Source organism: Schistocerca nitens, chromosome 6 (assembly GCF_023898315.1).
Source record: "Schistocerca nitens isolate TAMUIC-IGC-003100 chromosome 6, iqSchNite1.1, whole genome shotgun sequence".
NCBI lineage: Eukaryota > Metazoa > Arthropoda > Insecta > Orthoptera > Acrididae > Schistocerca > Schistocerca nitens.
Window position 1 is genome coordinate 109,584,645 of NC_064619.1, and position 24,237 is coordinate 109,608,881.

Genomic DNA, 24,237 nt, shown 5'->3' on the forward strand with positions numbered 1-24,237 from the left:
CAGTTTCTTCACCCTCATTACAGATCCTACATTTAGGGTCTTCTTCCGTTATACCCGTCGTGTGTAGGTGTATTTTGAAATTTCCATGCCTTGTCATCAGCCCAGTCATGAGTTTGTTCTTTTTCCTGTTCAATCCCAGGATTACAGAACTTTCATTTAAAACATGGCTTGGGAATCATTACCTTACCATGTTTTTGTTAAGTTCCTGTTCCTGTTGCCTAATCCAGTTCCGTAGTTCTAGTTATATCATAGCCTTGCTGACTGTCAGGACTGGTTACAGTCCAGTGAATGGAGTCATTGCCCCCATCCTGGACAATCTGTCGGCTTGTTCATGCCACAGATACCTGACTGGTCAGGGACCCACACTAGGTTTACCCTGTTGCTTCCCATAGCTCTACCACAGCGCTGTGGCATTCTGCAAACAATCTTAGATCTTGTTGCAGGAGCTGTCAACGATTTCAGGGCTGAGTGGCTGCTGAATAGATGTAGATGCTACAGTCATTGCAGCACCTATGCATATTCTCCTCCACACATGCCCTGATTTCCAGTAATTTCAGCTTGGAATACAGAGGCCAGTTTTCCTACAGAGGTGATCACCTCCAATCGTGGCTGAACCCCGTACATGCCTGCCCCAACTCCTAGGTATAATTTTAACCCATTGGTGGACCAAACAATGTCCCCTGTACGGTGTTGAACTGTTCTTTCCCACTGCTCCCTGCTTCCAGTTATTATGTTGTTAGGCTTGTCTAAGCAACTGGGAGTTATTATATAGTCAGCGGTTTCTTCACCCTCATTATGTTGTTAGGCTCCTTTAAGCAATTGGGAGTTATTATATAGCCAGCAAGCATTTCCCCAGCCTTTCCTATATTTACCTCACTCACTACGTTAGTGTGTGATTCTGGATATTCGAATGAGACCCAGTTTTTGCCAGTTTTAGGTCTGTATGCTTCAGCTACAGCCTCCATCTTGACCTAAAAGTGTAGTGGAGGCATGGCCAGCATGGCTTCCATTGCAACAGTTGGTGTGCTGCTAATTCCGCCTGTTATGGCTAAGCAGACCAGTCTTTGCACCTTAACAAGTTCTTTAGCTGCAACCCACTGCCCTACCTTATTCCACCAACTACAGCCCCATAGGAAATCCTAGGTCTAACTACTGTGGTGTATTTCCAGTACGCACCCCTGAGGCTTAGGCCCCGTTTTTTTCCACAAGCCCTTCTGGTACTCACTACAGTACTTTTTGCCTTGGAGCAGATGCTCTTAATTTGAGGGGTCCACGTTAGTTTCTCATCTAAGTTTACCCCTAGATATTTCACTATCCCTTCCACACGTAGAGTTTAATCCAAGAGCTTTAGATTCCAACTTGAGTGTTGGATATTCCTCTTTGTAAATGGCGCTATAACAGTCTTCTTAGGATTAACCCTCAGATCTGTTTTTTGCACCAGTGTTGCACAATGTCCAATCGTCCTTGTGCTATATTTCTAACAGTGTCAGTAAATTTGCCAAGTATTGGTACGACAAGGTCATCTGCGTATCCTTGGCAGAAGCATTGTCTGGAATTTAGTTCGTCAATGAGTTCGTTCACCACTAGATTCCACAATACAAGGGACAGAACTCTTCCTTATTGCCAGCCTCTAGTGGTGTTAATTACCATCTTTTCTTTCATCATAGTAGCCTTTACCTTTCTTCCACTAATCATGGTCCTGTTACACCTACATATAGTGGTCCCCAGCTCACGCACCTCTGCTGCCCTTACCGTGGAATCAATGGTCGTGTTACAGAAGGCCCCCTCAATATCCAGGAAAATGCAGAGGGCTATTTCTTGGAAGTGAAGTGCCTTCTCCACCCTCCCAAAGATTTGGTGGAGAGCTGACTCAAATGATTTACCTGGTTGATAAATGTGTTGGCTTGAATGTAGAGGGGTCCTAATTAGTCTTCTCTCCCCAGCGTACACATTAATGAGTTTCTCCAATGTTTTAAGAATGAAGGAGTACAGACTGATTTTTCTCATATCCTTGGCTGTGGTATGATCAATCCTCCCTGGCTTTGGTATGAAGACAACCTTCACTGCCCTCCAAGCATTGGGAATGATTCCTACTACTAGGCTAACCCTGAACCTGAATAACCTGCATAGGACTCTTATGAGCTTCTCTCCTGCCTGTTTCAGAAGAGCTGGAAAAATTCCATCTGGGCCAGGGGACTTGAACGGTTGGAATGTTCCCACCGCCCATATGATTATATTAAAGTCCACACACTCCTTAGCTCATTCCCAATCCTCTTTTCGAGTGCCTGATAACCATTGTCTCTCCGGGATTACATTCTGGTCTGTGTTGTCCGGCAAAGCATATTGAGGAAAGTGAATTTTGAGGGGCAGTTCCAGCACTGCATGTGCTGTCTTTGTATATTCCCCATCCTCCTCCCTCAACGTAACTCCTGGATTGGTTGGTACTCTAGTGATAATTCTGTGAAGTCTGAATTGAGCAGCCATGCTATCCACTTCCTTACAGAGTGCTTTTCAGGACGCATTCTTTGCTCGCCTTATTGCAAGGCTGTAATTGAAAAGGGACTCAAGATATGTAGCCTGGTGTCCTTTATGTCTTTTAATGTTACACAGTCTCTGTACCTGTTTTCTTTGCATTTCCAAGTTATTATTCCACCAAGGCACACTCCTATTTGTGCACTTCTTGGTGACTGTGCAGCTGTTCTGATATGAGGTCACTATGGCAGAGGTAACCACCTCTGCTATTTCCTCAAACTCTACTGGATTTTAATTTCCGATAAGCCTAAGTGAAGGTCCCTCCTATAAGTCTCCCAGCCGGTTTTCCTGGGATTCCTATCGGTCATGGTCTGTCTGAATCCCATTTCAACCTTGAATTTAATGTACATGTGGTCTGATGAGGATGGCTCTAACGCCTCATGACATTGTTTGACATAACTGCCCATCATCATGGAACCAAAGGTTATGCCAATTTCTTCTTCCCTTCTGCTATTCCTGAATGTTGGTTCATTGCCCCTATTCAGGACCTCCAAGTTGTTATCTAAAAGAAATTCAAGAAGGTACTCGCCTCTACTGTTGGAGTCCTTGCTGCCCCACACTGGGTTGTGGGCACTGGCGTCGGGTCCCACCAGCATTGGTCACCTTGCCGACGGCAAGCCTCTGTCTCCTTACCTTCAAACGAGTAGGAGAGCTGTCTTCATAAGAAAGGTATGCTGAGGCCACAATAATTTCCCTCGTCATACCTTCCCCACATTTCTGCATTTTAATGGTCACTAAGTCCATGGAGCAGAAATCAGTCATTGGCATGAAATTCTATTTCTTACATAGATGCATGTTCTGGAGTTTCTTAGATTTCTGGCATAAATCATATTACCTCCAGTGCCACCAAGACCCAATGCACCCCCTTTATACAAATAGGGTTCCTGTACCAGGGACACATCCACTTCCTACCTCCCCAGGCAGTGGCTCAGGGCAGCAGAGGCCCCTTTACTGTGCAGCAGATTAATGTGCAGCACCTCCAGTCTCCATCTTGCTGCCGTGTTGGAGGTCATTGAGAACCCTGATGGTGACATGTGAGGCCCCAAAAATAATTTCAGGTCCTGCTCCCACAATGCGTTCATGGACTTCTCTCCAACCTCCGCCAACAGGGTTAGTCCTTCCAGTACAACCTTCTTGTTGATCACTCTGCAGTCTTCTGTCGAGACGTTTGGTTTCTGGGGCCTATTTTCTCGAACAGTCTTGGTAGAGACTTCTGTAAGGATATTTGGTACCCATATTGACACCTTTGCGGTCTTAAGAAGTTCCACTGCCGTCTTGACCAGCAGCTTCGTATCTTTCCATGGAGATACCATGGGCACCTGGTCCTTAAGCCATTCCACCGTGTGCACCCTCTCCCAAACAATAATGAGGGCACCACGATCTAGATAAACCCTCCTGAAGTTGGGTCCTGGGCAAGCGTCCGCCGCCCCGCCCCCCCCCCCCCCCCACCAAACCAATTTTTTCAAAGAGGATCATATGTATCAAATACTCTCGCTGTGAGGTGATGGCCACCACTGGATAGTCTTTCTGGATAAATGTCATCTAAAAACCGAGACTGCAGTACCATAGGTCTGTTTGCCTATTTATTGCCTCGGTTTTTTCTTGACTCACTTATCCAGGGAGGAGGGAGTCTGAGATTCCTTCCTTATCATCTTTCTACCTGTCTTCGATGTTGTGGGGGTCTGTGTATTCCCTTAACCCAGGGGGTCTTAGGTTCAAGTCCCTTTAATTCCCTCCACTTGTCTTTAGGAAGCAATTCTTTCCCTTCCTTTTTCCTCTGTTCTCTGAGCAATTTCCTTATCGGGGACCCAGACAAGGCTTTTATCTTTATCTGGTTTACTTCTCGGTTCAGTTCCCCCTTCTGGCTCAGATCTAGACCCTGATTCAGTAGTGGGAATGCCTACCATCGGTCCTGACCCCGATGTTTGGATGTCTTATTTCTGAATTTGCTCCTCAGTTTGTTTTTCTATATTTTCTTTAATTGTGTCCATATTAGTCCCTCATGATTTGGGAATCTACATAGACCACACCACAAATACCCAGCGTGTTGAAAGGCTATTTACTCAGGAAGGTCGCCCAGTATCCCTGGGGCTCCACTTGAGACAAAGTTTCCCATGTGCCACACACCCCTCAGCACGGATCGCATCACACCTTGGGTTCGGAAGGGGAATTTGGTAGGACTAGGAGTGGCTCGTAGTCTGATCCATTGGCTGGGGCCTTTCCGGCAGTAGGTCGTCTACTTTCAGCATAGCCCTCAGCTTCACGCGGATCCACAAGCCTCTCCATCCTCACGGACAGTACTTCGTCAAGGCGGTGTGCCGCTCGCGAATTGCTCGCGATAGCCCACACATTTATCTTCGCACTATAGTGCGGAAGATGTAACACCTCCGTTTATTCATCCCGACCTGATCTGATCGAATAGCAGCCCAATAATTATTATTAATGTGACCGTGTACCTAATGGGGCTGGCAATCGGAATTGACTGCTAAGGAAGTTGTTACTTTCCAGTTCGTCCTTCTCAATACTGTAATAATGAAATATCTCGTAACAAGGAAAACACCAACACAGTTTCACTAATTACGGATCTATATTCGTCTCAAAAAACACAAAAAGGAGGAGACAGCCACTGCCTTCGTCATACATATCTAAATACGGCTAATCTCAGCACAGGCTTCTTCATTTTCCATTATCATCACACGCTAATCCATCACTGCATCCAACACTGCAATCCAACACTGCAATCCAAGGTGATGCCAGCGCGGTAGACGCAAAACCAAAATATTGGCACTAGAAATGTCACTGACCACTTCCATATTTATACTTCTTCACCTTCCCGATATTATTCTAGTGCAAAAGGGGTGTAACCACGGCGATGGCGACTCCCTTCACCGTTAAAGCCTTGCATTTCAACAACTGGCCTCCACACACCTCTACCCGCAACATGGCACTCGCTCAACTCCACACTCGCGCTCGCAACACGACACAATCGATTGTTCGCCCTATCGACCTGTGCCGAGTGCAAATTTATAGTAAGGGCCTACGGACCCCTTACATCCCCGCCCTCGAAAACTTCTTTGGAGCCTCTGGCGTAAAAGAATCGGCAAAGAAATTAAATATTATTACATCTGAACAAAACACATAGTGTAAATAATTAATGAAATTACAATTCACCAAATAATCCCTCGACTCCGGTAGTGGGCTGCCTCCACTATAATTTTCTACAAAAGGTTATTACATCTCACAAACATGGCGTTGCCCAAATCACAATTTTTTATCAAGCAGCAATAATCCTCTATAGTCCATATTGAATGTAACACACAACATACAATCAAAGTTATTACGTGAACACATGACATATGAGTTATTATATTACGAATTAGTTGTTACAGGTTTTACACCCATTCTCAGGTAATCGTCGATATGAAATATGAAGTTCTAGTTCTAATACATCAGAAAATACAATGCAAATAAACATACCCCTTTTTCAAATGTCTGTTTAACAACTAAATGTTCTAAACATGTCTTAGTAGGTTTATTCTGGTCCTTGTCGCTCTCACTCCTGACTGGACCTCATCTGGAGTGTCATTCAGTTTTCCGGTCTCTTCGCCTCTTCTGTATGTACTGTGTCATTCATTCGCCTATCCCTTCCTCTATCATGATCTCTTGGTTCTTCACTCCTTCTCCAATCATTTCTCCATTGCCGTTCACCACCATGGTTCCTATACCTATGGCCACCGCCTCTTCCTCTATAATCAGACGAATTATTAAAGTGATTCCTGTGGTCACTACTTCCCTCTCGGTTTTGATCATTAGCTTGATTGTGTTCCTGTGATCGAACAGATTCCAACTGTTCCAGTATCTCCATCAAGACCTCCCTATCTTTAATTAGGCTCCCGGATACAGTTTCTTGCATTCTCCGGCTCAATCTTCTTTTTATTGCTGATATTATTATGTCATCACTCAGGGGTTGTTCCAAGGTCTCGTTCAATTCCCACAAATGTTCGGCAAACTCTCTCAACGTTCCTCTCCATGTATTAAGTGACTTGCGGTGTAGTAGGTCCTCAAGTGCAGGCCTCATCTTCCATCCTATCTATTGCAAATTGAATCTTGTCTGCGTCTTTGAAATGTGCTGGGAAAACTCCTTTTAACCATTTCATAAATATCATTAGGTGCAACCCTCCTTTCGGTTTAATCTTCTGCCCTGTATTATTCTGGATGTACCGATTAACTGCTCATCAAGGTAACGACTCTACCTTCCCCAACGGTTAAAGTGGCATTGCTAATTAGTTTATCAATTTCTTCTGTCTTGCTCTCCAATTGTTGCACTCCCTGTTGTAATTGCCTGACCTCCATTGCAACCCTGTTGTTATCCTCTTCTCGTTGCACGGCTATAGCATTTTTCAGATTGACAGCCAGTTGGTTTTGCCTATCTCCTATCCCCTTAACCACATCATTGCATTGTTTCTGCATCTGCATCACCTCGGCGATTCGATGATTGCAATTTGTTTCCACTACGGTGATCCTTTCTCCCAATTCGGCTTTAGTTTCTTCAATATCGTCTTCTATCTTGTTTGTTAACTTTCCTTCCATCTTCTCCAAGTCTCCCTGGACTTGGTCTATGCTCTTCTGTAGCTTACTCTCTCTCTCGTTGATGTCCGTCTTCAGTCGTTCTTGTAACTCGTGTATTTCCTTCTTCAGATTATATTCTATCTTCATTTGCGATGTTTTGATCTCTTGTGCTAGAGTTTCCTTAAATGATTTTTCTAAGCTTTCTTTGGTTTCTTCTAATTTCTCTTTTGTTGCCTTGGTCTCATTTAGCAAGTCTGCTAACATGGACCGTATATCTGCGCTCTCTGAAACTGGCTTATCTCTCGTCGTTTGTCCCGGTGTCTCGGGGTAACTAGTTGAATGTGCTAATGGGCTTTCTAATGACAATCCATAATCACTGATTCCTGAATCATCTCTGTCTTCCTGTCCTATCCCTTTCCTTTCAACTACTGCCTCACAAACCTGCTTATCTTTGGTAGACATGTTTGGTTTATTTTTAATGCACAGGCAAGTAATATAAAATAACCTCTTGGAACCCAAAACCCTCCTAATTACCGCTAAACTAATCAAATTGCAGTATCTTCAGTTAATCCCAAAATTGATACAATACGCATGAGTACTGAACATAACGACTCTCAAAACCTAATTAATTCAAATATCAATTTTCACATACACAGATTATGTAAAATGTTTTAAATAAGACAAATCACACCGTTCATTAAATCTATAAATGTAAAATCCCAAAAAACAATGAGCATATCTGTATAACCACCATTTACACAGCGCAGTATGCTTAAATAACTATGCTATATTTCAGAGTATGTTTCGCAAACTTTTCGGAAATTACTGTAATTGGGCACTTGTCCTAAGGTAAAACACAGTTTAAAACTGTTTATTTATTGTGAAGACAGTATACTGCAATTTCATGTTATGCTAACCAGTTGTCTTCACTCACCAACTGACGTTACCATGAATCCCGATGTTTTGACGTTTGAAGTGGGCGTGGTGCTGTACTGCCGCCGGAGCCGCATGAAGTCGCGCTGAAGATCTGTGGCGAGTCGTCGTAGTTCTCAGTCGGCCGCTCCGTGGCGCTGCAGGCGGGCGTAGTTTGTAGTTCGGCCGCTAGATGCCGGGTTGGCGCTCGGTGTTTCGAAGTCGCGCTGATCGCTGTCAGTGTAGTGCGTCTGCGCCTGACCTACTCCTTGTACAGGTAGTTGGGATGACGTGTGAAATCACCTCTCGGATCGAAGCTCTTTGGCGCAGCTGCTGCACGGGTCTGCGTGACGTCATTCAACAATTGCGTCGCCACATAAATTGTCGCCTGCATAACAGTTTATGGGTCCACACGAATTTGCTCGATTTTCATTATTCAAAAAGCAATTTCGGTCATAACATTAACACTAAACACTTCTTTAAAGGCTTCCGTGACGAATTCTTAGCTCGTTTTGTTGTGGTAATGTTCACAGGTGTCTTTCTTTGGTGTTCACTTTTCACAGTTTTTCGCGCGGATTTACGCGTTTGCACATTATAACACAGTTTATCGACACTACTACTCTCATCTAATATGGCGAAAAAACAGTTTATTCACAATCGTAAGATGCTATTACTTCGTATTGTTCAAAATGCACTGTTTCTTGTCGCAATTTTAAAGTTTATACTCCATCTATATCCGAAATTGGAAAATATTTTCTCGTGTTAAGCAAGATAAAATTACCTATTGTTCTTACTATTCGTCTGAAGATTGCACTTGTCCTTTCACGGTACGCCAAGGTGTAACACCTCCGTTTATTTATCCCGACCTGATCAGATCGAATAGCAGCCCAATAATTATTATTAATGTGACCGTGTACCTAATGGGGCTGGCAATCGGAATTGACTGCTAAGGAAGTTGTTACTTTCCAGTTCGTCCTTCTCAATACTGTATTAATGAAATATCTGGTAACAAGAAAAACACCAACACAGTTTCACTAATTACGGATCTATATTCGTCTCAAAAAACACAAAAAGGAGGAGACAGCCACTGCCTTCGTCATACATATCTAAATACGGCTAATCTCAGCACAGGCTTCTTCATTTTCCATTATCATCACACGCTAATCCATCACTGCATCCAACACTGCAATCCAACACTGCAATCCAAGGTGATGCCGGCGCGGTATACGCGAAACCAAAATTTCGGCACTAGAAATGTCACTGACCACTTCCGTAATTATACTTCTTCACCTTCCCGATATTATTCTAGTGCAAAAGGGGTCTAACCACGGCGATGGCGACTCCCTTCACCGTTAAAGCCTTGCATTACAACAACTGGCCTCCATAAACCTCTACCCGCAACATGACACTGGCTCAACTCGACACTCGCTCTCGCAACACGACACAATCGATTGTTCGCCCTATCGACCTGTGCCGAGTGCAAATTTATAGTAAGGGCCTACGGACCCCTTACAAAGAGCACATGCGAAAACCACAGGGGAATAGCCGCAGTGAACAGAAAATCGCATAGGACGCGAAAGCTCATCTGTGTAACCACCCATTTGCGAGAAACATCGCACCAAAGGCGAAATCGATAGACAAAAAACACACCAAAAATACATAGCACCACTTTCGGCGACAATAATCAGCCCACACCGAAGACACACTGGACTGGGCAATGGTCACAAACCACGGCGAAACACACGAGAAAGTCAACACATCTCTCACGTGGACAGTTCATGACCGTACTGCAAAATACCTCCAAGGGTCTCGCAAACTAATCTCAACGACGCCCCTCTCACACACTATACTACATGTTATATACCTGATCGTACAAGGGTGTTTACTTCGACGCACAAACAATAAACAGAAGAAATATGATTGTTGCTGAACTCCGAGGTGTTACGAGAAGAATTCCGTCTCCAATACTCTTGCACTTATTTCGGACTTGAAGACATAAAATCCTATCGTTGTTGTGACACCTGATTTCGTCGTTCCATCCACACTGCAAAACTGCTACGAAAACATACTATCTTAAGTGAAATAAGACTCAAATAAAGAACAAATTGTCCGTTGTGAAACAGACACATTTCTGCTCTCAACAATTGTAATTAGTCAGCCCTGGTATGACCGACTGTACTTTTGTAAACTTGATACTGTTACGAATAAATACTTGTACAGTTAAGTTCTAACAATGCCTAACTCTTACGATTAGCAGTAATGGGAGAGGTTTCTATGCTAATTATCATGGAAGAATTACAAAAAAATCTAAAGAAATCATTTTGTTTTTAAGCTATTATAACTAAACAAACTTACTCTACTATGCTTATGTTCGGCTGTCACCTAACATTAAACTATTTGTGGCTTATTCAGAAAAAGAATCTTCCAGCAACATTTCTTCTAGCTAGGTCCGAATTCAGTTGCAGATGAATTTTATGCCAATTCAACTAGTCACTGACGTTGGTTGACATTTCCTCGTGCCCCTCGTCCTGTGTTCGGTCCCCGAATCTAAATTTCCTCTGCTCGACCTCTGTTTCCGTTTCCTCCATTATTCATTCGCACACCTCTTCCATTATTGTTGAGACTGGAGCCATGGTTTCGCCATCCATTGTCTTGTGGTCCGTAGCCTTCATTTCTCTTTCCATTCCAGCCTCTGTTGAGTAGTACATAATTATTGCGGTCCCCATTCCAGTCTCTTGGCACAAATGGTCATCTTTATCCATCTCATTTACGTAAATAACATGACAGAATACAATTCAGGAAGAATCAAATGAAATACCTATTAGGCCTGCTGCAAGTAGAAAGTCTTGTCAGGAAATAGTTTAACATTTCATTCATTTGCTTCAGTTTCTCAATCATGAATCGTCATATAATACCATACAATTTATGTGATGTCCCCATTTCTTCCTCTTCCTCATTCTAACTATCTTGTCCTCACTAATTCTGTAACTATTCCTGCCACTGTTAAAACTTATTTTCCCATTAACTTCACTAATCTTGCCAGAATCATTCTTCAGTTATCCTGCGTTTATTCTCCGATTATCCGTGTTCGTACAAAGCGTTTTCGGCGCTGTTCCGAGAAAAGAACCTCAGCGGCTACTAACTACGACTGATCATTAATAGTATAGCCATCTGGCAAAATTTTTCTGTTGTAACATCATTTTCTTGCATACATCGTGAAGGTAATATGTAATCTTTATTACCAGCTATTCCTGTTGGTCGCTGATTTCCACTCTGTTAGACGGGATCTATGGATTTCGCAAATAATTATAACAACACTTACCATTTGCACACCCAGTCAACAACATAAAGACAGCAATTGGTTTCACCCGTTCGGCTTTATTCGGCTCAGCTCATAGAGCCCCACCCCTTTTGTCTGCTGGAAAGTTTTAAATTTCTTGATGAAATGTCGATTCCCCTGGCAGAGACATCAGGTACACTATGCATGCGTTCAACATCAACTTATGATTCATTAAAAAATGTTCAAGAACCAGTAGAGATGCGTTTCAAAATCATATGAATAATATATAGAGCAATGTGTGTTCGATGCTAGGCGCTTTGTGAAACAATGATTGTTCTTGAAGAATGTGAATTTGGCGCCCCCTGGGATTGCCGCCCCTGTCCCCCCCCCCCCCCCCCCCAGACACAAGCCTGCTGCATGGACAAAGTGTTACTGGACATTTTCTGCCTGACAACACCTCGGATCACTCAGCATGGGACACATTCACACATGAAATTTTAAGCTTTGAAATGGTACAGTTCTAAACACAGGTGTTTAAACATGGGATTATACAGCCAACCGGTTGCAAATAACCGTTTGTTACATTGACCTAGGTTTCGGCACCTACTAAGGGTGTCTTGATCAGAATGAAATTTTGAGAAACTCAGCAAAACAATAGATATAAATTTAAGTATGACAAAAAAATTTTATCAAGGTGACAATATTGTCATTACGTACAAAGGTTACTAACATTAAATTAAATTGCGAGGAAGTAACGATCAGGATTTAGAGGAACTATGCTCAAGTCAAAAATAGGATAAAACATGTTGCAGCCTTTGCCACGTGTGCCTAGCAAGGAAAAATATGAGACTGGTCGGCCCAGAGGCTTACATTGCTAAAATACAAAGAAAGGGAACTTACTGTATTTTTGCAAATACAGAGTAGTCAAGCAGATGAAGTGTAACTAAGAGCCTTGTGTTAAGCTTTGCAGAAATTACTATTACATAAAGGACAGAATAATATAGAAAAGTTATACGAAGAAAAAAAAAAGAAAATATCTGCATGAAGGAAACTTTAGTGGAACACATCTATGAGATTCGAAGAAAATGATATTTTTGGACCAGAGAAAGGAAAATATAGTAAAAAATAGAGGCGTGGTTTGAAGCCACTGAAAAAACATTTGTTGCGTAGTTGTGAGTGTTCATTGAGGATGAGGCCTTCTTTCTTAGATACGTGCTTTAAAATCTCCACATCTTCGAGTACGTCGAGCCTATGATCTTTGTTTTCCCTAGGTATATGTGGATATCTGTTCAACGCATTTCGGTTTGTGTCCAGAAATTAGCAGAAGATCAATCAAACTATAATTGCGTTTATTAGTGCCTCTTTTTTCCCATTAAACGTTCCTTGTATTTGTCATTAAAGGACCTTCTAGTTTATCCTACTTATAAACAGTACATGTATTAAGTAATTTTATACATTCCTGAATTGTGTATAGGAGAGACTGTGGAACTCATTTTTTGAATGAGATTTTCTTGCAAGTTATTATTAGTGGAAAAGGTAACTTTGAGTCAGTATTGTTTAATCATAAGACTACGAATATTACACGAAATAATGCTTAAAATGGAATCGATAAAACATTTTTGTACTTGTTACTGTCAGATATAGCACTGGTGCCTAAAGTGGCCATATTATCGTCAGTTTTAACTTTGAAGATCTCGACGTGGCTCTGTAAACTTTCCCGGCATAATACTTGGTAGTATTCATGTCAGGTCTCCACCTGGAACATACCGTCATCGGGAAGCAAACATTTCGGCGGTCCACCTGGGCATCTGGTACTGAAATCGAACACATTAACTAACGTGGGATCATAGCCGTTATTAACTGCAAAAGTTTTTATTATATTAGCCTCTTCATTCAGCTCGTCAGGTGGCAAAGGTATAAAAACTGCACTAGGCATGGAAACTTGTTACTCGCCTCCAGTTTTCTCAAGACTTGGCACACCGTGACGTCTTCCTCTTTCCTGAGATGAAGAAACCATTGTGTTGCAAGTATTTCGAGAGAGATAAGGCCGTTTCAGAGGGTGAATGTCTCCTGAACAGAGTAAATTCCGACTTACACAACCAGGCCGTCGGGAAAACACGTCACATTGAAAGGGTAAAAATGTAGAGAAGGTGAAAGCAACTAGCAACTTCCACCTTCACCTCTTGAATTTTTCGTGGTGATGAGTACCACTTCATGATCTTGCCTCCTGCTTCACACTTAAGCACTTATTTGGAGTACTTTAGCTGTTGTAGGTGCACGAGGTGCGACAATAAAGTAATGAGACTGATTTACTTTGCAAGATGTGGCGACCCTGTAGGCTTGAGTAGACATAATATCTGTGACCTTGGTCTATAAGCAGCTTCTAGTCCAAGCAGCACATTGATGCAACTGCTCAGTCGTGAGTTGTGCTGTAATAAGTTAACACATGTTTGTATCTCTCGTCACTGAAATAGAACAGCATAATATTGCAGAACGGCATGACATTTCTTTTTGCATTAAATTGGGTGAAAACGCGACGAAAACTTACAGTAAGCTTCAGAAGGCTTTTGGAGAGGGGGTTATATCAAGACGTAGAGTTTTTCTTTGGTACAAAATGTTAAGTGAGGGTAGAATGAATCTTGAAGATGAAGACTGCAGTGGATGACCATCAACCTGAAGGACGGATGTCAACTTGGCCTGAGTGCGTGAACTCGTACGATCTGATCGAGGATTATCCGAGAAAATGATTGCAGAAGAACTGAACATCAGTCGCGAAACGGTTCGTCTAGTAATAACTGAAGATTTTTGTATGAGAAAGATTTGTGCAAATATGGTCCCCAAAAATCTCACACCACAACAGCGAGAAACGCGGAACCATGTGTCAGCCGATGAGTTAGAGCAAACGGAAATCAATCCAGAATTGTTGAGCCGTGTTGTCACCGGTGATGAAAGTTGGTTTTGTCAGTACGATCCAGAGACAAACTGCCAAAGTTCGCAATGGTGCTCGAAGGGATTACCCAGGCCAAAATAAGCTCGTATGTCAAAGTCAAAAGTGAAATGCATGCTTGTGTACTTATTTAATTGCAAGGGAATTGTTCACAAAGAGTGGGTGCCTCCTGGACAAACAGTTAACCAATCTTACTACAAAGAAATTTTAGAAAGTCTTCGTAAAAGATTTCTTCGTGTCTGTGCCAACATTGCTGATACTTTGATTCTGCATCACGATAATGCGCCATCCCATATTGCCCTGTCAGTACGGCAATTTTTATCCGCAAAACAAATTTCAGTACTACCACAGCCATCTTATTCACCAGATATCGCTCCGCGCGTTTTTTTTTTTTTTTCTATTTCCAAGTATCAAAACGGCGGTCAAGGGACCCCATTTTCAAACAACAAAAGATGTCCAAAAAGCTGCGACGAGGGTCTTGGAGGATATTTCAGAAGATTAGTTCCAGAAATGTTACCACCGATGGCAGACGCGCTGGAAAAAGTGTGTGCTATCAGATGGGAACTACTTTGAAGGAGACAACACTAAACTTGACTACAACGGTAAGCAATATTTGTTTCACATCAGTCTCATTTCTACATTGTCGCACCTCATATACTTTCACCCAACTCATTTTCCCTATTATTTCCAATACATACTGTGGCTAGTTACCATCCATGTGCTCGGATACTATATGGCATCTTTAAGGGGGGCTTGCATAGAAGCAATCTGCTGTTTAAGCAGCCCCTCCTGGAAGGCTACCAAAAGCGTCAGCTGGAAAATTCTTGCTCTGTCTCTTACTGGCTCTCCTCTAGACCTAACCATGCTGGGGGGGGGGGGGGGGGAGTCAAGGAGTCAACGGGGTGTTCCTTTTACCTCATGACTGCACCCGCGAGGTTGTGTTTGCCAGCCACCGTGGCCGCGCAAGCCGGTCGAATGGGTCCCACGATTGCCTGTTAATGCTGCACAACGCTCCTTTTCTGCCAATGTCGATTCAGCGGTGAAACAAACATCACGAGTGGCAGCTGTGATGTCTACTAACAGTGGCCAGACCGGATTATGCTATTCCACAAAGAGTGGTTATTTACGATTCGTATTTGAGTACAGAGTCCACTAATACTGTCTGGAGATCGTTTGAACAGAAGTTCCCAGGCGTTCGAGTTCCAACTTGTGATGTAATTCACAAATTAGTGAATAAACTTCATGAAACGGGTGTTCGTTAGAACGGAAGTTCCCAGGCTTTCGAGTTCCAGCTTGTGATGTAATTCACAAATTAGTGAATAAATTTCATGAAACGGGAAGCGTTTATGTCAAAAAGAGTAAACGACGACATGCAGTGCTCTAGCTCATCTCTATGACACTGGGTGCCGCCTGGAAAATTCACCTAAATGTCTCTTAGATGTATTTGACGGCAAACGCAGATTTCTTGTACCTCTGTAAAAAAAGCTAAGTTACTTGGGCTAAAGATCTATGAAGTAACACACTGTAAGAACATAACCCTTCTGATCATACCGCGCACAGCGTTAGGTTTTGCGAATCAGTTTTGAATCACGTTCAAGACACTTCCTCGCAGATTAAAACTGTGTTCCGGACCGAGACTCCAACTCGTGACCTTTGCCTTTCGCAAGCAAGTGCTCTACCATCTGAGCTACCCAAGCACAACTCATGCCCCGTCCTCACATCTTTACTTCTGCCAGTACCTCTACCTTTGTAATGTAGGAAACGAGATACTGGCAGAAAAAAAGCTGTGACGACGGACCGTGAATCGTGCTAGTGTAGCTCGGATGGTAGAGCACTTGCCTTTGAATGGTAAAGCTCCCGAGTTCTAGTCTCGGTCCGGCACACTGTTTTAATCTGCCCGGAAGTTTCGTATCAGCGCAAACTCCGCTGCAGAGTGAAAATCTCATTCTGGAAGTGCAAGACAGTCAAACGGAGCTTTACCTCATTCTGTTTTCGGATGAGGCTTGGTTCCATTTACACCGATACTTTAATTGCCAAAACTGTCGACATTGGAGCTCCAGTTGCCTTATTCTGCTTCATGGAGAACCCCGTTCATGGTCATAAAATACCAGTGTGGTGAAGAGTTAGAGGTCACAGAATATTAGGCCGAATATTTTTGATGGCAGAGTAGACAGTGAAAGGTATGTGCAAAACATCCTGCAACTCGTTTTAATGAATTCAGCTAAATGCAATGAAGCTTCGCGTTTTTTCCACAGGATTTGGCAGGGGTTTCACACAGCTAATGACCCTTTCCACGGAATTCATGACGTGTTCCATGAGAAGAGTCATTAGCAACATTATCTGGCTCGCTCAATGTCTCGATTTAAACCCGAGAGATTTCAATTAGTGGGATGTGCTAACGAATGAAGTGTACACAACAAATCGGCACATGTTACATGAATTCAAGGATAATATCCGCGACTCAATTAACTCAATTTCTCAAAGGTAATTCCATTGTGTAATGAACAGTTTCTTACGTATGTGTCAAAAATGCTTGGAAAGCAATGGCAGACGGTTCCAGCATGTCCTTGCGTGAAATGTATGAGTGTAAAATTTATTTACATATATTTTAAATTTAGTACTGCGGTAGTCGACGGCCGGCACGGCATCTGATTCGCCGGGTAATGAAGCACTTGCTGCTTGCCATCTTCAGGGCCATGAGTGAGGTCATCAGATAAATGGAACACCCCTTTGTTTTCTGTCTCTATAAACACCACCTAAGGGTTTTCCATTGTTTTCAGTACTTCGCAAGGGGAATTTCACTCAGAGCCCTAACACGTAGCCTATTAGAGAGCTTACCAATTCCTTGTGGCTTCCCTCCTGTACACTTTTTCTAAGTAAATGGTAAGAGGTTAGTTATGCCACCTGACGTAGATGCATTCCTCTCGCCATCTCGTTTAAAACATCGATTATCCGGCCTCCTTGGTGCAGGTCTTATTACATTCTACGCCACATTGGGCGACCTGGGGGCCGGATGGGGATGAAATAATGATGAATACAACACAACACCCAGTCCCTGAGCGGAGCAAATCTCCGACCCAACCGGGAATCGAACCCAGGCGCATCGGGCGGGAATCCGTCACGTTTACCACTCAGCTACTGGGGTGGACTTTTTCATGATGAAATGATGTCTCATTTCAATTCGCTTAATGTGTGTCTATGAGATCCCGTCATCACCTGGCTGATCAGACTGATGAGCTGTGAGACATACTTTCCATTCAGGATTTTGACATACCGTCCTGATTCTTGGTAGCAGTTCAACTTAGCTGGTGTCATTGTACGTCTAGACACGAACTGTTCACCACACTGTATATGATAGTCACAGGCCAATATTAAAAAATGTCAACAACTGCTACAGGATGTCGTGGAGCGAATTATTGTGTGAAACTAGGTTATGTCAAGGTGGATTAGTAGGCACCAGAGGTTGTTCATACGACTAACTGGCTTTTTTTCTTCCACTAGTAACTTTCGAAATACTTTTCGTTGACGACACCTGGTAAAATCAGTATTGGCTGCGAAACCCATCAGTGTAAACGAGAATCTATGTCTGTCGAACAAAGAGGAGAGAGAGAGCACACACGACAGATGTTAGTGCGGGATGAACCTTAATAAAACCAATAAAAACTGACAAACTGCAGGAAACGGAGGAAAAAAAGGTCTTACGGACACGTGTCCTGAAACGCATCATTGCTAAGGTAGATGGCGCTGGCGAATGAAAAGTTACTCTGACTACGTGCCGTGTGTTCCTGGTGTGTTGCTGCTTGTGTGATTGACTCAGCATACAGTAATCAGCCGACTGGTGCGCTATTCATGTCGAGAAAACGCAGAGTTTGTGCTTCTGTACGGCAAAGCAGATGTAAACGGTTTAGAGGCAGCATGGCTGTACTAAAACAAGTACCCTCACAGACACCGACCACGAAACACCACATTTCAAGCCCCGTTTGGGATCCTTTGAGACAGACGAACGAGCAGGAGAGCGGCGAACAGTGCGTACACTTAATTTGGAAGACCAGGTTCAACAGGATATTGAGGCAAACTGTATTACAAGAACCAGATAAGTGTCCCACCAACACGATTATGTGTATCCTGCATCACAACCACTACCATCCCTATCACCTGCCACAAGTACAAGGATTATCACCAAGAGTGAGAGGAACTTCTATTCGTCAACGACATCTATCGTGGCAGCTATGAATTTTCGGACTCGTATTCATATTACCTTTTCTCTTCCATTTCTAGTCGGGAATCCGTTCATGAATTTGTTGGTTTTATTAATGCACACCCTGTATAATTTTAGTTCGTAATTAAATTAGTGCAGAGATCAAAGTTACATGCAGCGCATGATTAGTCATTCGAACACCCTGCGTGCATTAAATACACTCAGTAAAAACGTGGAGTTGCCTTTTGCTTGCAAATACCAGCAGCAGTGATCGAAAGATGTGATTAACTGCCACGATAAAGCACCTTACGTTGAAATATTGATTGCATATGATCTTATGCCACAGTGCAGGTGCCATTAAGGATGTCAGCGGATAGGGAGGCTGCAGGATGGTAACTACGCCACGGTTTTGTGTAAGGTGAGTGTAAGTGCCGACTTAAATTTTTGCAATTAATTAACCACATCAGCCATTAAATAATGGCATATTTAGGTTACAGTCTTGGAGAGTCATTCATCTCCTTAGATACAGCATTATTTCCAACAGCGAGTGTAATGTGTTGTTTGCAGGGATTTGTGTATGTTATTGATGTACGAAGTTCTCGTGGAATTGCTGGGTAATTTTGTTGGCCGTCACGAGAGGAACATTGTGATCGAGTTATCAGTATTAAAGTCCTTTAATGGGGTTGAGAATGAAGTCTTCCTTATTTGTCGTCTTGCCTTTTTCAGCTTAAGCTTTAGTTTTGTCTGTACATTTCCAGCGAATAATGTGTGAATGTAGCTGTACCCTCGGGTCAATATTGCTATGTTATAGATTAAACTGAAGTAAATATGCATTTTCAACACCAACATACCAGATTTCCCATATTGTACTCGGAGATTCAGCACTGACTCGTATTACTCGTGGCTATTCTTGGTTTATCGTATTTATATTACACGATTTTAGGTCATTTGGAATACTTAAAATTTTAGGTTAGCTTACGTAACCTTAGTGATAACGAATTATTAAAATCGCTGATACGAGAAAGGAGTACCACCTTCCACAGGTATAAACAAGTAAATCTAGAGAGAAAATTAATGAACTCAGGCAGTTTCTTAAATATGTTGTCTGAAAAGTTATTGAGACATTCAAATTCAATGCGCGTTTTACATATTAAGCTTGTAAACCAGTCATTTTTTTGTTTGGTTTCTTAGTATCATGCTGTGTTTACTACGACATCTCATGGCAAAGATGCAGCAACAGCCTGTTTATCCTTCTAAATTTTCTTATATGTAAACATCATTAGGGACGCTACAGTAAAATGCATTTTAAAGGAATATATTCAATTCTTCCAGTTAAGAGGATACTTGAACTATCCATCAAATATTTTCGAGATGATCAGTCAGTTTAAATGCCAAAAGTGTCACGATTCCATTTCGATAGTATTTAGAATTGGTTATATTGCCGGTTTCTACGCAACAAACAATCAGAACTTTCATCGCGCTTCCAGTACATATTCAGCGTTAAAAAAATGGCTTTGAGCACTATGGGACTTAACTTATGAGGCCATCAGTCCCCTTGAACTTAGAACTACTTAAACCTAACTAACCTAAGGACATCACACACATCCATGCCCGAGGCAGGATTCGAACCTGCGACCGCAGTGGTCGCGCGGTTCCAGACTGTAGCGCCTAGAACCGCTCGACCACCCCGGCCGGCATTCAGTGTTCAACAGACAATGTATCTGCTGAAACAAAGATACCATGTCATTGTCGATATTTCTGAAGCAAGAAACTCTTTGGACAGAAGAAACCGTTCGTATTTACGAAAATGGGGAAGAGAACGTAACGATGACATCGATTGGCGAGGAGACTCTGGAATAACTTTTCAGAGTGTCCGTAAAGCAGGGGAAACGTAGTGCTGATTGACTGAACTTCAAGCTATGAGTAACGAATCTTGCACACAATTCACAAAAGATTTTTCATCATTCCTCTTGCATGTTCATCAGTCAATACTGAAGTGACACTGTAGATGTTGCCGAACCCCCACTACACGCTATTAAAAAGACTGAGAAATTACGCTACTTAGTTATCTATCTAGATCTCCCCCCCCCCAAATGAAACGTGATAATTAAACTGTACTCCACTTATATAATTTTCTGCTGCTATTCAATTTAACCTATATTCTTTATAGCAGATATCCGTAACTCCTTTCCATTTCGCTTCACTGACACGCAGTATCATCACCTACAATATTATAATTGTATAATTAGTACCCCATCAGATTTCATCACGAATTGCACCTCCATATAATAACCCTTGTCATTAAAAGAAAATACCGATTAAAAATCATTGTCATTAGACACAAGCTGAGGCTCTCTTCTGATCACAGAGGTTTTCATAAAATATACATTCATTCTATCATTTATTTCCATTTCACAAAATGAAATTTTCAGCACGATATCATAAATATCAAGTTTCTCATCACATTCTACGATATTTATTGTGCTGCTTAAAACTATTCCCCATTTTATTGTCAGTTCTTACTACCTCCATTTCCAATATTTAGGGCTTCGCCGAATTACCCAATTTTCGACAGTCACAGAATTTTAACGTAACGTGTGGTCTTCAATGCCACTTTATTTTCCAAACTCCACACTTGAGATGTAACGATCTCTAGTTTTCCGACCTCTTATTTGGGTTTTGCGTTTCGTGGTGCGCCTGCCCTTCAAATGGTCATTACCTGTTTTGATATCCGTTGTGAATATTTCAGTTTCCATTCCTCTTTGAAAATTGTTAATTCCATTACGATGGTAGGTACTCTGCGCACCATGATTATAACTATTTTGGTGATTATTATGGTTCCCGTTCTGGTACCAAAGTTCAGGTCTATCTTTGCCATTATGCGGGTTGAATTTTAATGCCGGTTATAATTTTCCAATAAAATCTAGAAACTCATGGATGGAATTTGTCTGACTGTAGGGAAGATCCCATTCTGGAAGTCCCCGTAAACGTCTCTCGAGTGTCATAAGCTTCCTCAAGATTCCCAGTGGACGGTTTAGTCAGTCAAGCACACAAAAATCCCACATAGATCTGGTTCGGTTTTAGAACCTTGTTCAATTTAGTATCTCATTCTGAAGTCGCATTTGCATCGTTTCACTCCATAATTTGTTAAGAAACTACTCTCAAACACTTCACAGGTGATAAATGAGGCACTCATTAAATTTTCCCATTATTTTGCGTTGCCCTAAGGATGTTTTTCAGCTAACTTCATTTTAGAAATTTCCGGAATTCCTCGCGCAAAACCTTCTCTACCTGCAGCAATAAAATCGACAGCGTGGTGCTTTTTATCAGTGGCCAAAACCTTTGTGGTTCCTCAGTTAACCAAAGGAACACCTGCCAGATCGGTAGCCTGATTCGCTTGTAAGGAATTTTGTTTTGCCCTTACATCTTGAATCTGTTGTCCTCGTTGCACACCTTCCTTATTTACTCCAGATTCAAAAGGTTGCCTATTTCTAATAATCTATTTCATATATTCTACACTGTACCCGACAAATAGTTAACAGATATAGTTGTTAAATTCTTTAGCGTATTTTGCCTCAGAAAACAATTCTTAACCTCGCTACCTATTTCGTCCTTTATCTTTTGCTAACTATCACCGAAATGTCGTTCCACTGTGTTGATTTTGGTGTCAACTAGGCTACCATCCTCAGAAATTTTGACTACAAATGAACCAGGATTAGAATTTTAAAATAACTTTGAAAACCTTAAGCTCGAGCAAGGCGGAATGGATAGATAACATTCCAAAAGAATTTCTAAAATCATTGGGGAAAGTGGCATCAAAACGGCAATTCTCTTTGGTGTGTAAAATGTATGAGTCTAGCGATATACCATCTGACTTTCGGTGGAACATCATTTATACAATTCCCTAGCCTGCAAGAGGCGACAAGTGGGAGAATTATCACACAATCAGAGTAGCAGCTCATGCAAGTTATTGACAAAAATAATATGCAGAAGGATGGAAAAGAAAAATGAGGATCCGTTTTATGAGGATCAAGTTCGCTTTAGGAAATGTAGAGTGACTAGAGTGACAATTGTGACGTTGCGGGTGATAATGGAAGCAGGACTAATGAAAAAATCTGGACACACATAGGATTTGTCGACCTGGAAAAAGCATTCGCCGTTGGCAGACGGTGCAAGGTCTTCGAAATTCTAAGGAGATTATGAGTAAGCTTCAGATAAAGACGCCAATATACAAATGTACAAGAACCAAGACTGAACAATAAGAGTTGAAGACGAAGAACATATTGCTCTGATTAGAAAGGCTGTAAGACAGGAATGTAGATTTTCATCCCTACTGTACGTCGAAAACATAGTACGATAATAAAAGAAAGGTTCAGAAGTGCGATTAAAATTCAGCATGAAGTGACATCAATTATACGATTCACTTCTGAATTGCTATTCTCAGTTAAAGTGAAGAATATTTACAGATTTGCTGAATGGAATGAAGAGTCTAATGAGTACAGAATATGGAATATGGTATGAGAGTAAATCGAAGAAAGAGGAACGTAATGAAAAGTAGCAGAAATGAGAAGAGCGAGAAATTTAACATCATGATTGGTGATCACAAAGCAGGTAAAGTTAATTTATTCTGCTGCCTAGGCAGACAGTTGAAGCAAGGAGGACTTGAAAAGCAGACACACTGGCAAAAAGCATTCCTGGCCAAGAGAATGTACTAGTACCAAACATTGGCCTTATTTTAAGAAAGAAATTTCTGAGAACGTACGTTTTGAGCACAGCATTGTATGTGACTCAAACATGAACTGTGGCAAAACCGAAACAGAAAGGAATCGAAGCATTTGAGCTGCAGTGCTAAAGAAGAAGGTTGAAAATTGGATGGGTTGATAAGGTGAGGAATGAGAAGTGTCTCAATAGAATCGGTGAGGAAAGCACTGCTGACAGGAGGAACGGACAGGATGATAGAATATCCTCCATGGTAATAGAGGGAGACGCAGAGGGCAAAAACTGTAGAAGACAGAGGCTGGAATGTATCCACCAAGTAAATGAGGAATAAGGATGAAAGTGTTGCTCTTAGATGAAGAGGTTGATACAGGGGAGAAATTGTTGGTGGGCTACATCAAACCAGTCAGGAAACAGATGACTCAAAAAGAAAAAAAAATGTTGGCCCTAGTCTCATATATATCATCCTTTCAAAATCTGAGTTTACGGTTCCCCCTGAGATTCTCAAATTTCTACATCGTCTCTATTTTCGCAATTTTAGTTTGTACATTTTGAGTTTTTGAAACTAGCTTTGTTTGCAGTGCCCTCATACTAGTGTTCAAATTTATCAAACTGCCATTAACCATGTCATTGATACAACAATTGCATCGCCATTCTCTGGTTTAGGAGTATGTGCCTCTCTAATATCGTACCTGTTAACACTACCACGTACAGAATTTTTAATAACTGACCCAGTAGCATCATCTGAACCACACATACTGGGTTATGGCTTAATCGTTGTAAGTTCCATCAGTGACTATGACCCTGCAAAATCACATATACTATCGGCGCATATACACTACATGCCATTAAAATTGCTACACCAAGAAGTAACGCAGATGATAAACGGGTATTCATTGGACAAATATATTATACTAGAACTGACATGTGATTACATTTTCACGCAATTTGGGTGCATAGATCCTGAAAAATCAGTTCCCAGAAAAACCAACTCTGGCAGTAATAACGGCCTTGACAGCCTGGGCATTGAGTCAAACAGAGCTTGGATGGCGTGTACAGGTACAGCAGCCCATGCAGCTTCAA